We start from the raw sequence: 14,513 nt of genomic DNA on the forward strand, positions 1-14,513 counted from the left end.
TATAATTGAATATGAATTTTATTATTGTTTATCATATTTGATTACTTTATTTCTTTTTCAAGGAGTCAATTGAGGAAAAATAAAAGTTATGATTCCATTGATTATCAATCAATTGACAAAGTTGATTTTTGGGTGGCTAAAGAAAAAGAAGAGTCAGCTCTTGAATTTGATTCTTAAGATGTTGCAAATCTTGATAGTGCCATTCACAATGACACCATAGCTGCTCCATCAACCCTTGAGAGGGATTATGAAGGTTTATTAAATCAACTATTATGTCTAATACAAGTATATGAATTTCTTGAAATGCCATTCATTAGTATTAATTTTTGTTTGCTATGGGTGATGAATATATAAATATTCTATAGTCCCTATCTTTGCCTGATATTGCTAGTGGTTCTAGTTTTTCTCATTCCACTCATAATGTCTCAATACCCAAAGATTTAAATGAAGTTAATGATGACTTTGGTGTTAGTGAATATTAGTTTTAGACTTTTTAATAATTAAAAAATTGTAATTGTAACGATATATTTAAAATGCTGTATTTTATTATTGTTAGACTTTTGAGTGGTTGGATTTGATTGAATATTTTTATAATTAGTGTCTTTTTATTCAAATTATATTATTTTAATCATTACCAATTTGCCATCGATTTAACGTCAGTTGAACCACTAACTTGTGACCTAGTGTCATGATCAATTTAATGACCAGTCCAATTTTACGTACCTTGCTAAATGGTAAAGGCTTTAAAGCACTTAGAAAATTTAAAAGGCATAGAACTTGTTTGTTTTAACTTATTTTATAAAAAAATTATTTATTTATTTTTTAAATTATTTTGTAGGTTTTTAAGATATTTGTTCAAACTTTTGAAAATAATTAGAATTTAAAAAAAAAATTTTAGAGCAGCTCCTAAAAATAATTAAATATGACAAATGTGAAAGAATATTTTAAAGAGGTAAAATGCATGAAAATATCATAAAATTTTAAAATAATATAACAATCACTTTTTATTATTATAACTAAACATAAAATAATGTCTACTTTTTATAAGATCTTTAACAAATATTTTTTTATAAAATTTCAGAATTGCTTAAAAATTATTTATTTTTAATGTTAAACAAACGGACCCTTAATCAATAACACTTTTTTTATAATATTTTTTTTTGTAATTCATTTATAAATATTATTATTATTTATAAATTTTCACATATAATTTACAAGTTATCTATAAATTTTTGAAAAACTAATTAGGGCTCTTATACAAATAGTTCATATTACAAAACCAAGTAAAAGAAATAGTCTATCATTTCTTAAATTTTAAAAATGGCCTTTTTAATATTTAGATTATAATTAATTTATAAAATTGCCCTTTTAATATTTACTTTTTTCGAATATTAAGAGATTTAAAACGTAAGAAATCTCTAAAAGGAGAGAGACAAATGCAAAAGAGAAGATGAAACTCGACGTAAGAGAGACAAATGTAAAATAGTAGAGCAGTGTGAGCCACAATCATGACGGTGAGAGACAAATGCGAGGTGAGATACATCAATGGTACTCAATAGAACGGAGCACGCCGGTGAGAAAATGAAGTTATAGATTGATGACTTTATTTTATAAGTTTAGGTATTTGATTTTTTGTGATACGCTAAGAGCTTAAAATTTTTTTATAGACTATGTTTGATCTATTTTGAGCAAATAATTATATGTTTTTTGTATTACTAATCTACAATATTACATTATTGATATACGATTGTATATCAATTATAAATAAGTTTACATTTGATTGTCTGGTTATGTTAATTTATGATAGTATATCAGTGATATATTATTATATATTAATGATATGTAAGTCATATCAGTGAAAACTTATCAATTTATTTATCATTGATATACAATAGTATATCAATAACGTAGTATCATAGATCAGTAATGGAATTTCCTCTTCAATGTCTAATATCCTCTTTGTAATATTTTAAAAAAAAATAGATAGGGAGAGAGAGGAAAAGCTTTGTAATGAAGATGGTGATCCAAATAAATTAGATCAAAAATTCTAATAAAAAAAGCATTGTACGAGAAATGAATATGATACTTTAGGAAAATCAGATCAAAAAATTTGATGAAGAAAATATTTTGGAGATGATAAATTAAAGAGGGAGCACGCATAATATAATTTTTGATGATAAAAATAAAAGATCTAGTCAGTTAAATATTAGTTAAATTAGTTATATTCTATTTTAATGATAAATTTATTCTGAGAATTAAAAAAAACACAACTAATTAATTTTAGAAATGAGCCATAGCTGATATTTCAAAATAGTCAAAAACCTCATTCATAATTTATAAGTTATTTTTTTAGGCCATTGAGCTAATTTTCTCAAACTAATTTTAGTTGTTAATGTTTAAAAATAATTTATAAATTTTAAATAAATATTTATAAGCAATAATAATTAATTATTAAATATTAAAATATTTAATATTTTAATAATATTATTAAATTTTATTTTAATAAGATTTCATGGTACCTAGCATTTTTTGAAAAAAAGTTAAAAGACAAATTAGCATCAAATAACATAGTCAGAGTTTATCTATTAGTACCTATGAGCCCTAAGTACATGCCACGTCAGTAAAAAAATAAAAAAAAATTAAAAGATGACTGACAAAATGGGTTTTTTGCTCTTCAAAAAAAAAATTAGAGGTAAAATTAATCTACTTATTAGTATAGGGTGCTCAATACTTTTTAAAAAATGCAAGGTAAAAATGAACTTTAATCGAAAAAAACAAAGTGTAGCATAAGGAATTACTTATTTTAGTTTTTATTATAAGACACTTTTAACCGTTTCACGCATATTAAGAAATGTTAATTTTTTTCTTGATATCATAAAAAAGAAAAAATACTTTTATTTTTATCATTGATTTTAAATAATAATATAACTACATTAAATATTTTCACGCTAATTAAGGAGAGGTAAAATTAAAAAAATAATTTAATTATTATAAGGTGTCTTATATTTTAAAATAAAAATTATTTTTAAAAATATCTTATAAATAGGATTGGAGGGAGTAGATTAATATGCCAAACCATCAAAATTTTTCACACAATAGTTTAGTTTGAGAGTAACTTTATGTTTTAAATCTTAAATGACAAGCATAACAATTTAAAAAATAAATAAGAAACTAAATAGATAAAATTTAAACTAATTAAATTTAAAACATCAATTTAATTTAATTATTGAAGGAACTAAAAGTTCCATTCACCCTTCTTTTCCTCTTAAGTTGAATTCCTGCTATTTTAACCTCAAAAAACAAAAATGCTGTGCATATTAATATCTTCATGCAGATTGCAATTTCTTACCAGTTAAAAAAAAAAGAAGGATTGCAATTTCTACTCATAAATCTGTCGCTCGGCCTTCTAATTATTAGGCGTTTTAGTCATTAAAATTTAGATTCTAAAATTGGAAGCTAATTGCTTCTTATTTTTGATGGAGTGATCATGGTGAGAAAATTGAGAACACATCATGGAAATATTCAAATCGAGCAAATCAGATTTACCAAATTAACCGAGTCTAATGCACTCAGATGCACTAGAGACCGCAAATGCTAAATACTATATATGTTGAGCTCCCGCAAGACGACGAGATTGGCCCAAGTATAATGCTCTTGACTCTTCCTGAAGCCTCTATTGTTGTTGAAGAAAACCTTAACAACAGCTTGAAAAAGTCAACCTCAAACGTCCAGCAGGGGAAGATTGGCCCTCGCCTGATCCGAAGCTCTTCAAGAAACTAGATTGTAATAGGACTATTAATAAAAGCGCAGTGAAAGGTTTAATTTCAGAAGCCGCCTGTAAATTCTCCAAGGGTAAGAGCCCTGTTATGTAAAGCCGATGGTAAGGAAAAAGCACAATCTGAAGGCTTCGAAGATTGATTTTGATGCTTTAGTCGAAATTCCCATCAGAGGTGATTTCTCTAACTCAATCATCTTCTCTACCCCTGCTCTAGCTGCTACATCCGAAAGGCTTGGTTGTTCGCCTTCAAGGACCACCAAGAAACCATGAGTCTCTTAACGTGGAATTATCAGGGTTTGGGAGCAGCTCTAATGAAGAGTCATCTCAAATTCTTCTGCAACAAACGCATGCCCTCCATAGTTTTCTTTTTCAAAATAAGGATGAAATTCAATAAAATTGAGCATCTCCGCCAAGAACGTGGTTTTGATTCGGATCTCTCTTTGGATCCACAAGGATGCTCGAGATGTCTGTGTCTTTCGTGGACCTCTAATGTCTCTCTTGATATTCATATGGCCACTTAAAACTTTTTCCATGTCACAGTTCATAGTGGTCCTTTTCGCACTAAATGCATCTTTACATTTGTCTATAGCCCACATAGAGGGGAATTGAAAGGCTTTTGGTGGAGACAAATGCTACGTCTTAATCCAGGCGATAATTCTCCCTAGATTTGCCTGGGTGATTTTAATGAACTTCTCTACTGTCACGAGAAGCAAGGAGGGCGCTCTTTCCTCCCTAAAACTGCTGAACTTTTTCACTTGTTCATAGACTCCTGAGGCATGATGGATCTTGACTATAGTAGCCCAAAATTCTCTTAGGCTAACAACCGAGATGAAGATGGCTTTATTAGAGAACGTCTTAATATTAGTTGGCTAGAGAACCATCGCAACGCCTCCCTACTTGTGCTTGACCCAATTGGTTCTGATCACTCACCGCTCCTTCTAAATATTGAAGCTAGTGAAAAAAGAAAGCCTAAACGCTTCCCATTTGAGCTTTTCTAGCTTGACCACTCGGGACTCCTCTAAGTCATCAACGAGAACTAGGATTCTCTTTGGCCTAATTTACATGAAGAAATTGAGTGTTTCAACTGCAACCTCATTAAGATCAGAGATGCCTTACTGAAATGGAGCAAACAACACTTTGGTAACAATGCAATTCTCTCAATCCAATTCTGCTCTGACTTAGATGGTGTTATGAAGGCGACTAGAATGAAGATACTAGTTCCAACGTTCTAGAGTAAATTATGGGGAGATAAAAACCCACGCTTCTTTCACTTGAGAGCACTTGCTCTACTCTCATAGAAGACATACGTGATCTTCTGCTGGATAATCCCTCGTGGTCCTTGTCTTGGATCTCTAAGAATGCTAATTTAGCTAGTGAATGATTGGCTAAAGAATGTCACAAGGGTTTGTGCCCTGTGAGATAGGATTTGTCTCCTCTTCCCCCTTTGTTCCGTTTACTTTTGTCAGATTGTAATGCTTATTTGGATGTTAACACTTTGCCTTGATTAATGGGATTTCATCTTTCCAATAAACAGAAAGAAAGAAAGAAACAACTTTCAGAACATTTCCAGGGAATAACCAAACTTAATCTGACAATGAAATCCATTGGAGAATAGAAATTTATTTTCAATTCAAAATCTTGAACGTTGTTAATGAATATTGCTTGCATGCGTTGTTATCGGTACTCTGGGTTTCCATGGAACGTGGCCTTAAAATTTTCGAGATTCACTAACTTGAATAAAGTTTTTGTCTTTTAGAAGATAATGGGGCAAAAATCTCAGATTCAGATTGGATCAGTTACAAAATCTAGAAGATATATGATGGAAGATTCAGATAAGGGAGGCTATTAGTTACAAAATCTAGAAGATATATGATGGAAGATTCTTAAAGGAATCTACTTTTCTAGAGGCAAGAAAAGGTTATAAAGCTTAATTTCTAGGCTAGGTTAAGCATCTTGGAAGGCAAAGAATTCTTGAACATCTCTGTTGGTGAATTAGCAATGGAGAAACGTTGAAGAAATGGGAGGGGAAATGGATACCAAGTCTAGGGGCTGACAGGAAATAGACAAATATCTTTAAGATCTTCGATTGTCATTAAATGGCTTTAAGGAAGGATGTTATAGTTACAAGATTGGCAAAGCAAGCTTTTTCTGATGGAAAAGGAAGGAATTGATGAATACTTTTATCTTTATATGAATGTTAAGTGCCTGTCTACATTTAGGTTGTGTTTGGATGAATAAATTTAAGTTAAAAATTTAGATTTTAAATTTCGTATTTGAAATCTTACATTTAAAATATATAGATTATAAATTTTTATTTGGATGATATAAAAATTTTAAATTATAATATTAAATTTTTTGTTTGAATCTAATGTAAAATTCTGAATTTTAAATTTTATATTTGAATTAAAAAGAAACTTGGACAATGTCAACAGTCCGTTTCAAGTCAAAGTTGATGATCCAATAGCTAACTGCCATCAGGACTAGAATGTCAACGTCAACTAGGACTGTAGCACCGGCAATGATTGAAACTGAATGGCCAACTTTCATTGGGATCGAACCAACGACGATGACTGGGATGAGAGAATCGACTTCCAATGGGACCGGACCAACGACGACAACTTGGACTGGATGGCTGACAAACTAATGTCAATGATCGAGATCGGACAGTCGACTTCTATCGAGATTGGACCAACGGCGATGACTGGGATGGGGCAGCCGACTTCAACCTGGAGATGATCGGGACCAAACCAACAGTGACGACCTAGATAGGGTAGTCGACTTTAACTGAGAGGAGACTGGGACCAAATTTCTATTGTCAATTGAGATTGTGCCTGCAATTAGGATCGAATAACTGACTCCCACATTGACTAGATCGACAACTTTAATCGGGATTAGACTGGTAACTTCAACCAAGATCGAACCACTAACGATTTGGTCATAGTCAGCACCATTAATCTAATCCTGGCCGTAAGAGTTCATCTTATCCTATTCAGCACAGGTTGCTCGGTCCCAATGGAAGTCAGTCATATTGTTTTAGTTGTCATCGTCGATTTGGTCCCTAATATCATCGTTTGTCCGATCCCAATGAAAGTTGGTCATCTAATTTTGGTCGTTACCTTCAGTTAAGTCCTGATGGAAGCTAGACTTTTGATCCTGATCGTTACTAGTGGTGCAATCCTAGTGCTTCGATCGTGGGGGTACGATCCCAGTGGAAGTTAGCCTAGTGAAAGTTGGGGGCTTGTCTGGATCATCACTAATGGTATAATCCTTATGGAAGTCAGCCATTCGGTTCAGGTTAATAGCGGTAGTCTAGTCTCGATGAAAGTTAGTCATCTGATCTAGATTATCGCCTACACTTCAGTCCCTACCGGGGCAAGCAGTTCGGTCTCAATGAGAGTCGGCCATCTGGTCTCGATTGGTGTCGAGGATGTAATCCCAATCGACAACAAAAATTTGGTCAAATTTAATGGCAGAGGCTTGGTTCTGTTAGCTTCGACGGTTCGATCTAATTGCCATTAGCAAGTTGATCAAGCCTTTATAAATATGGGTCAAATTACAAAAGAGATTGAATTGGGATTTGAAATAATAAGAGTTTAGAAAGGATTTCAATTTACAAAGATATTAAGGCAGGACTTGGGTTTAGATTTCGGTCAAATCCAAATTCATATATTTTTAATTACCCAAATAATAGATTTGGCTCAAATCCAAATCCAAATTCATATGTATCCAAACATAGCATTACATTATTTAAAATTTAGAATCTTATTATAGGTGATGGGATTTAAATTTCTCATTATTCTATCTTTTAACTCAAAAAAAATTATAACTTTAACTTCTTTGACTGATAAAAAAATAATTAAGATGATTGTTGTTGTTGAGATTTATAATTATTTAATATTAATTTTCTTAAAATTTATCAGTATATATATCAGTTTCTTACTCTATTTATTTCTTGGCAGGAAAAAAGAAAGGAAATTAACGTCCCAAGTTGCTATCTTTCACTTCGCTTCTTTCTTTAATTGCTGTTGTGTTTGTTCACCAACTACTGCAGCTATAATTGTTAAAATTTCAAATTAAATTTTAAATTTAACGCTTTTAAGTTTTTATGTCACATAATTATGTTAACTCATTTATAAATCTGGAGTAAATATAAACTTGGTTAAATTCTTAAGTTTATCATTTTTATATTTATAACTTATAAAATCATGTCAATTAATTTATAAACTCGAACTAGATGTAATTTGGTTAAATCTATTAAACTCGTTGATTTTTTATCAAATTGAACAAATTAAATATATACTATGTAAAACTCTATTCATAAAGTGATAGGACCAAATTCAAAGAGAGAAAAACTTAAAAAGCAAATACTAATATTAATAAAAAAGAAAACAAAAATATTAAAAATAAGTTACCCTCCTATTTTAAAATTTTTATGTTTTATATGATAATCTATCAATGTAAATATATTTAATTTCAGTAATTTATATTTAAAATATATTTAAATCAAATTATAATCATATTTTATATTTTAATTATTTAATTATATGTTTTTAATAATATTTATTAATAAAGATAAATTCTAAAAAGTTTCTTATCCGACTTTGTAATTCGAGTTCACGTTACAATCAAACTCGTGAATTTGACAGCCGCAGCCACATGCACACTCATTACATGGAAGACAAAACGGTTTCAGACCTGTATTACAAGTACGTACCAAAAACTATTGCGTTTCCCACTTCAGACTTCAAAGCGCGATTCTCTTGACCAACAACAGAATCCAGAACCAGGTACTCACTCTAAAAGATAGTCGATCTACAGAGGCCTATTAGCAATATGGAAGCGAAAAGACTGAATCTTTAACGTTTTATGTGACCTGGGTATGTATTTGAGGGCGGTGGTTATCACCACGGGAATACTCACTTCATAGTTGTTGTCCTTTCAGTCCGCTTCCTCACATTTGAAGGGGTTTTTCAGTTGTCTGGATTGGGTAAGGGACTCTGTTGCTATTGGACTGTGATTTTCTTTGATGCACATCATTTTCATCGACCTTTGTCGATTCCTATAATCAAGCAACAAAGTTCCATTGTTCCACCGCAAGTTCTGCGTCGTTTTGTGATATGGGCAATCTGTAAACGACGATTTTCTGCGGATGTATGCAACCTTATTTGTTATTTCTAAACGGAGTACATGTTCGTGTGCTCATTCTGTTCGATAACATTCATCCGGCGAAAACTCTTTCTTTTACCTTCTGTTTGACTTGGGGTCGTAGTTTACTGAATTGTGATACTATGTTCTTCTGCTTCTCTATTTATATGGTTTAGCTCTGTTTTCTCTATGTTGTTGCAAATTTGTTTCTGCTGCATTTGTTTCTGCATATTGAGTGCGCCATTTGCCTTAGAATACCCTATATGTGATGGTTGATAACTCCATGATTTAGAAAGAGGATGGAAATCAATGAGTCTAATCGTGAGTATCTATATCTTGCATTTCAGCGTTTCATTCATTAATTAACTTAGTTCCAGTATTCAAATATGAAGAATCAATAAGATTGCCGTGGCATTCCTATAATACCATTTCACGACATTTTGCATGCGAAAGAATATGTGGTCATTATGTGGTTATTTTTCTTGAATCAACACGATACTGGTCTAATTCCTTCTTTGAATTATTCACGTTGGGAATTGGCTTAACTGGTTTCTTAATTTTGGCTTCTTCATATTTGTTGACATCCAGACTTACTCTTCTGCTTCACCATGCCTCCAAAACCCTTAGACCATGAGTCAATAAATGAAAATGTAAAGAAGGCTCAATATGCTGTTAGAGGTGAATTATACCTTCGAGCTTCTGAGCTTCAAAAGGAAGGAAAGAAGGTAATTTATTACCAAATTTTCAGAGGAAGGATGTCGGCTATGATTTAACTGGACAGCTGTAATTGCAAATTATTCATAGATTCTTATTTTTATCAGAGTAGTCCGCGCATTTTGTTGAGCATGTTGGCATGTTCATAAGGAAAATCATCAACCTTTCCTGACATGGCTACGTGCTTACATTTATTCTCCCTTTGAAACTTTATAACTATGACTTCACTATACCTAGTTATTGTTCTTAGATGGCCTAAACGTCAAGTTAGTCGAATTAGTTTCCTAATTCTCACTCATCAAAAGTATCACATTGGTAAGCCACCTGGGTTTAGCTTGAGTGTTAAGGGTTGGATGGGGTGCAGGTGGGTAGAGGTCAAAGTTTGAACTCTCCTGATGCATTCAATAAAAATAAGTATCACATTAGTCAAATTAGTAGTTCCCGTCAGGCTTCTTTCCTGTTTCAAATGAAATATGATAATATTTTTTATATTTTCAACTTTCATTTACTTAAAGTGGAGTTGTAAAAAGAATTTTATCTTTTTTCTATATGCTTGTGTGTAAACATAGCCTAATTATCTGTATTGTCAGCTTGCAAATCCTATAAATGTAGATGCAAAAACGTATATGTTGGGGTGGGGGGAATGACACAGGCACATATATTTGCTTTCTTGTTATTATGTGTTTATCTATATTTGTACTCCCAGTTATAGTCCACAAACTCATTTTTTTATTTGACAGGTTATATTCACGAATGTTGGTAATCCACATGCTCTGGGGCAGAGACCATTGACTTCACCCGCCAGGTTTACATTGCTACATAGAATTTTGTTTGGCCCTATCTCTTAACATATTTAAATTCAAGATTGAAACATCCTCTTATTTGTTGGAATGTGGAACTGCTGTGTTTGTTGATAATGTTGAACCTCAGTCAATTTTTCTGTTGCAGGTTGTTGTTTTGTGCCAGTCTCCTTTTCTTCTTGATGATCCTAATGTGGGCCTGCTGTTCCCTGCTGATGCAATTGCAAGAGCTAAGCATTATCTTTGAATGACCCCTGGTGGTCTCGGTATTGTTTCTACTGTATTTAATGCTTTATACTGAATCATAGAGTGAAGATAATGTGGCCCAATGTGACATATTTTGGTTCTCCTTTAAAGTATAACACTCCTTAATTCTCAATCTATCCCTTTCTGAGTCTCAAGTGGGTGTCACTATATAGACTAGCTTGTAGTCCTGATTCTGATAATTTAAGCTGGCCTTTGAAATGCTAAGTTGCATTTTCTGTGTGAATTAATTAGAGAGTTGTCAGTTGCTTAATGTTTAGTTTGTTAAAAGAAGTTTCAAGTAGGAAGCATATTGAGGAGGTGTAGCAGTATCTTTTTTTAATCTGCAAATCTTTCTTGCTGCTACCATATTCTTCTCCCTGGAAACATATTGAGGAGGTCAGGCTTGCCTGTGATATTGAAGCTGTCCACTAATGACTGCAAAACTAAAGATATATCTTGTAGGTGCTTACAGTGACTCTCGAGGCATACCAGGAGTAAGGAAGGAAGTTGCTGAATTCATACAAAAACGTGATGGTTATCCAAGGTACTTATGATTCATAGTGCATCATTTATTTTCTTAATATATTTTTGTTAAAATATTTGTAGGGTTTAAGGTTAGTTTGCAAGTTGTTTGGTGAGAGATTAATTGATTCTTGCTCCATTACAGTGATCCAGAGCTCATTTATCTCACCGATGGTGCCAGCAAGGCTGTGATGCAGATTTTACAAACTGTCATCCGAGGGCAAGGGGATGGGGTAATCTAGCCTTTATCTTCTTGGTGCCCCAGTTTTCTTTCTTTCAAGTTCAATTTCAAAGTAATTTCCAACACTTGTTTCCAGATTTTGGTTCCTGTCCCACAATATCCACTCTACTCAGCAACAATTGCTCTCTTTGGTGGAACGCTGGTACCGTACTATCTTGAAGAGACAGCAAACTGGGGCCTTGATATATATGAAATTCGCCAGTCAGTTTCTCAGGCTCGTTATAAAGGAATAACAGTATGTCTCTGGCTTTGCTGGCATGATGTAAACCATTCTGTTGCCCAATTTAAACCTATAAAATTAGATGCTTAAGCTTGGACCTTCTTGCGGTGACAGAAGAAATGAAAAGGTGAAACAAAAAAAAAAGACGGTTGATTGTGATTGACAAACAATGTGGTCAAATATAAGTATAAAGACCTGTTTCGTGAAACTGTATTTTCTTCGGCACCTCAATCACACATGATGGTTTATTTTTATTTTTACATAGGCATGTGCTTGTGTTTGTCTATATCACCAGAATAGCTTAAACTAGTTTGTTAGGACTACTGCAAACTTATATACCCTTCATGTTTCTTAATGTCGTTTCTTGAATCTTGTGGTAGGTTTTCATACCATATCAAGTTTTGTATAGGCTTATGTGGCTTGTCCAGATCACCAAGATAGCTTAAACCAGTTTATTATGTTTGCCGCAAGTTTATATACCCAAATCTTTCTCACTACTTTTAGATGTGGGACTTTTATTTTCCAATTAGTTTTTTTCATGTGATGTAAATATGAGTTTCAAAACTCAATCCACTTCTGATTTGTCATTTTCATTTTCTAAGTCACTTAATATCTTTTCATGCTTTTAGTTTATCTGGAGGAAGCTATCTAGTTTCTTATAAACTGATGGATGATCAGGTTAGAGCAATGGTGATCATAAATCCCGGAAACCTTACTGGTCAATGCCTTAGTGAAGCAAATTTAAGAGAGGTTTTGAGTTTCTGTTATCAAGAAAATCTAGTGTTGCTTGGAGATGAGGTTTATCAACAGAACATATATCAAGATGAACGACCCTTTATTAGTGCTAAAAAGGTATACTTTGTTGTGCCACTAATCTGCAGTTTTGCCCCTGATATTAACAGTTAATACCATATTTTTCTCCTCAAACAGGCTTTGATGGATATGGGGGCATCAATAAGCAAGGAACTCCAGCTTGTTTCTTTTCACACGGTGTCAAAAGGATATTGGGGTGAATGTGGTCAGAGGGGTGGATATTTTGAATTGACCAACATTCCTCCAGAGGTATGTCTTGGCAAGTTCTTTGAAGTTGTGAGGAACTTGAGTTGAACATGGAGTGTGGAAACATGAAATTCAGAAAGGCCTGAATATTATTAATTTTTTTTTTTAAATTTCAGCGACTGTAATTTCTCCAAATTTTAAGTTGTTAGCAATGTTGTCTGTGACATTGACCTAGAAATACATCTCTGTCAGTGCCATGTGAAATGTTATTTCTCGAAACTAAGTTGCCGTGGTACTTCAATTCTTTACTCTTATTTACTCGGTTGATGATTTTCTTGGACTCTCACGTCCTTTTGCAGACAGTTGATGAGATCTTCAAAGTTGCATCAATCTCCCTCAGTCTGAATGTCCCAGCACAGGTGTTTGTAAGCTGGATTGAATGTTTTATGATATGATATTTTTGTATGAACCCAATTGTTGGGACTAAATCTTAAGGAGTACCTCCAACCTATCTTCCCTTGTCTTCCTTGTTGTACAGATGGGGCTGATGGTGAATCCACCGAAACCTGGAGATATATCTTATGACCAGTTTGTTAGGGAAAGGTAATGACTATATGACTCATTTGCTGGGAGTCAAATTTCCCTCTAGTTGGCTCTGGTTTTCTTGATAGGTCATGCATGAACATGAGAAATTTAAAACACGCTTTCCATTAAATACAATCTGAATTAACTATTATGATGTAATATACGGCAAAGGAATACTCGAATCACTGAGGAGAAGAGCGAGATTAATGACTGATGGATTCAACAGCTGCAGGAATCTTGTCTGTAACTTTACAGAAGGTAGTACACTTCAATGGAGCTTCCCAGTGGAATGTGATATTTTCTTGTGCTTCTGATGTTATTGAAAATCATGTCCCAGGTAATGCATTGATCATCAGCCAAGTGGCGTTTCAGGTGCTATGTATTCATTCCCTCAAATACGATTACCTCCAAGAGCAATAGAGGCTGCTAAACAAGCTGGAAAGGCCCCAGATGTTTTCTATTGTCTCAAGCTTTTAGAAGCCACTGGCATATCCAATGCTGGTTCAGGATTTGGGCAGAAAGAAGGGTAATGAGTAATGACTTGATAACTCAGTTATTTCTCCACCATCTTGCGTAATAAAACCGATATTCCTCAGTTATTCAACTTTTAATGCTTGGAACTTATGTGCTTATATAGGGTGTTCCATTTGAGCACTATTTTACCAGCTGTGGAAGACATGCCTGCTATTATGGATTGTTTCAAAAAGTTCAATGATGAGTTCAGGGAGCAATATGAAGACCATAGAGGTTATTCGAGGATGTAATCAGTTCACCTTGAGTTTACATTCTATTCATATTTATACGCTTCTGTGTGCTGGTCAATCCATGCCCTTCAAAAAAGCATGACATTTTCTGCACACAGAGAATCTACCTTTCCTTTACTGGAGATAACAAATTCTGAATGTCAACGTCAAATTTTAAAACCACGGTTGTAAGGCAAACTCAACCTGAACTAGCCCATGGACATCATTATATATAACAATGGCAAAATTCATGCAAACCGAGAAGAGTGTACTTATGATTGTTGTGGAGTCTGATTATAGCAAATCAGTATATCAATATATATATGAGACAGTATGATTCACCTTGAGTCCACCAGAAGTGTGGAGCTAGTGTTATCTACAGCTACATGTGTTTCCTGTTTCCTGTATGTTATAAGAAATTTGAGGATTATATAACTTTTTGTCCTTAAATTTTCTCTCAATTATCAGTTTAATTTTTAAATTTTAACTCAATACAATTCAATTCTTATAACATATTGAG

General features: G+C 33.1%; 1 pseudogene; it reads left to right on the forward strand.

Annotated features, from left to right (window-relative positions):
* The first annotated feature begins 8,568 nt into the window (after positions 1-8,568).
* Positions 8,569-14,250, forward strand: LOC129311907 (glutamate--glyoxylate aminotransferase 2-like; annotated as a pseudogene).
* Positions 14,251-14,513: the final 263 nt, after the last annotated feature.

This window comes from Prosopis cineraria, unplaced genomic scaffold (genome assembly GCF_029017545.1).
Source record: "Prosopis cineraria cultivar Desert tree isolate PC_DT_omini unplaced genomic scaffold, ASM2901754v1 PC5, whole genome shotgun sequence".
NCBI lineage: Eukaryota > Viridiplantae > Streptophyta > Magnoliopsida > Fabales > Fabaceae > Prosopis > Prosopis cineraria.